The sequence below is a fragment of the Epinephelus moara genome, chromosome 5 (genome assembly GCF_006386435.1).
Source record: "Epinephelus moara isolate mb chromosome 5, YSFRI_EMoa_1.0, whole genome shotgun sequence".
Lineage (NCBI taxonomy): Eukaryota > Metazoa > Chordata > Actinopteri > Perciformes > Serranidae > Epinephelus > Epinephelus moara.
The window spans coordinates 11,680,224-11,683,665 of record NC_065510.1 but is presented as its reverse complement, the minus strand read 5'-3'; positions in this window follow the sequence as shown (position 1 = coordinate 11,683,665).

Below are 3,442 nucleotides of genomic sequence, written 5' to 3'. Positions count from 1 at the left end.
ACTCTCACACACACACACACACACACACACACACACACACACACACACACACACACACACACACACACACACACACAGTGCATCACTGCAGTCAGCCAGTGCTTCAAAGATGTGACATAAAAACGGTATTTTGGCTGATAGGCATCCCGTCTGACAGGCATGTTCAAAGTCAAAAGAAGGTCAGATAGTGAAGAGGTTTCAGATGTACACACTGTAACAGGGTTTGTACATCACACACTGACCTTTCATCCAAACTCCCGTTGACCAAACACACTCATACAAACCTCTTTAACTCGTCCACAGTTTCAGTTGTTGCAGCTGCAATCCATGCAAAAGGTCCTGTCAATCTCTTTTTATTACAAGCTTTTGTTGCAGGTTAAGGCATCACAAATGCAAATGAAGTCTTCTTATGACTTTTCAAATTATTAGGTTACATACAAAAGTGAACAGTAGGCCTCTTTTCAGGAGCCCTTTTCACACAGAGATTGGGCTATAGAGCCCCTTTTTTACACAGAACCAAATAACAGCAGCATCATCCCCTTATTTACTGCATCATGGCTCTGCTGAATCAAAAGAGGCATGTCAGGCCTGGCATTTACCACATCAGTGTTAGCCTCTAGTTTGAAATGTAACATATGCATCAGCAGCGCTTACTAAACAACATCAATGGCATAGATGTGTCAGTAACAACCATCTCTGTTGTATGGTGGCTGATCTGGTTCTCTTAGGTTAGCCGCTAATTGCTAACAGCTACTTTTTAACTCTCCTGTGGTGGGTCGTAATATCAAAATGATGCAGTCCTGTTGACTATCCTGTTTATACAGACACCATTTTGGCACTATTACTACCTCCTGTGGCGGATAAAAAAGTGAGACAACTCTGTCCCCCAATTCTGCAATTGTACCTTATAGACAGCATAGTGACACTGCATAACAGCTTGATACCCGCCTTGAACAGGCAGTGTAAGAGGGGCTCACGTGAATACTTTGACCTGAAAAGGTCCTGATGAAGGGTCTGTTCTTTAAGAGCCAAAACTGATCAATGATCCTGTTTGTTGTGTTTGGCTCCCTGTAAAAGCCACCACTTTGCTGAGTCTCTAACACCCTGTCAACACATTTCAGCCTGCCCTTACCAAAAAAAGCGACCACATGGCTCCACTGTGCATGCAGCTTATTACGACTGTCACAAACTGGCTCAGTGAATGTGACATGTAGGGAGTCCACACAAAAGATTTAGTTGAAGCAAGCAGAATTTATCAAACTAAGACTGACGTAATTGAACAAGGGAGTGTGTAGATCAGCAAAGTCAGTAATGAAAGCCATGCACAGATGTGTGCCAGGTGTGCTGCTGAGGTGTTGAAGATGCAAAACCAAAAAGCAATGACGCAGGGTGAACGTCTGCTGGAAGAAGGGAGTGAAAACATGAGGCAGTCTGGAAGGCCCAGGTGAGCCAAAATCAATGCAAACAGCCAAGCCACCTGGATCAGAGTCTACATAGGTAAACACTGGCATCTCGTTCTGCATTACAATTGTATCTTTGGGTTCAACTGAGACCTTAAGTGTTCCATAATGCTTCAGATGCTTCCCACCCCAATCAGAAAAAAACATCTGATGTTGTCTATCTATATCTAGCTTTTCGTTGTTTTTGTTTAAAGACAAGGCAGATAAGCAGAGGTAACAGGTTCATTTGCAGGGAGAAATGAGAGGAGACAGACAAACAGACACAGAGACAGGCAGCGTTTTTCACTTTTTGTGACTCAACATGTGGCTGTTTATTTCACCATTGCACACTATCAGTCTCTCTAGCATCTGTAAAGTCATGCAGTCTGCCTCTGTTAGACAGCTCGTTACACTTTAAGATGATTTTTATGGATGCTAAGATTAGGACTAAGAATTGCACAGCAACCACACACACACACGCACACTCACACACACACACACAAACACAGCTGTTTTGAATCTCTGTTGCTTTCATTTACAATTATTCACAGCTAGTAGACGGTTTGAATATTATTGACCCACAGGAGACACACACTCACGAGTTAAATAAAAACCTGATGTGTAGGATGTGTGTCTGTGTACACACAGGCTCAATGGGCCTTTTTAAATGTGGCCATTTCTATACAAAATAAACTCCACTTTAATTCTTTCCAGTGTAGAATAAATCAACATTTAGCCCATCATGAGACAATAAAACAGTGGGAGCCACAGTAAAAGGATACTTCAGGTGGTTTAGGGCAGCTTGTTAAGGCCGACTGAGGCACAAAGAAACCTGAAATCTGAGCCAAATTATATCTGCTCAGACTTCTATTAGAATGAGATAAATAACCGTATCAATATGCTGCCTTGTTAAAATGAGATCAGAGAGTACAAATAATTAACAGCAGAATATGGCTTGAACTGATGGTTTACATAAAAAATTCCAATAGTACATTACAACAATATGCTGTTGTGTATGGTGAAAACTGAGTTCCTTCAATGACAGCTTAAAGAAAGGTCAGGTAGTGTAGGTTGTGTACAGTGGGTTAATCAGGGCTTGTTCACGACACAAAAAAGCTGTAATATATTAAAATGCTAACTACAGAGCCAGGTGATAATTCTCTGTGGGATTTTCACTAAGAACAAGTTTCACATTGCTCATAGTCATGGAGCCTGTTGTTAATATAAAGAGCAGATTTAGAGAACATTGTATCACATGTGTAAAAAGGAAAGCAGAAATGTGACATGGTTTACCTTGAAGCAGGTTGATGTACTGTAGCCTACCTGTTAAGCAAATCACTTCTTTAATAGTCATGAACCGCTGATGGACCCCTAAGGAAACAGGTGGGACTGTAACCCTTCATCCCCCTTTATAACAAAAAACCCATCTGTTAACAAAACCCAGCTGAGTCTTGGATGCAGGGCTGTTTCTGGTCTTCATGTCCTCCAATGTCTTTTGACAGAAATGTCAATTAGTTTTGTTCAAATCTTCGTCATTTGTTTTTTTTTAGCTTTAGTCTACTGTTTGTCATGCCTGACATCTTTTTATGTCTTTGAAGCATTTTGAGGCAGCCCTCTAGGCTGCTTGAAAGCAACAGGGATAAGGAGTTAACACTGGGCTCTGGTATGATTTTTCCCTGTCCGGGTGATCGGCACATCTGGATGATGCTGATAAATGAGAGTCAACATGTTAGATATTATTCCATTCTCACACCAAAAACTGACAGAGCAACACAAACACATTGTCCTTGTCATGTAAACAACTCTCTCTTCGGTGCTGCTGAAGCTGACCAAGAACCTGCAGGCAGGTCTTCAAGCTACTAATGGAGGACAGCTATCAAGGGCCAAAAAACACCAGTGGTGACACTTAAAGGACAACTTCGGTATTTTTCAACCTGGGCTCTATTTCCCCATGTGTATGTGTGCGTATGATTCATGGGTACCACTCGTTCTAAAATTGGTTC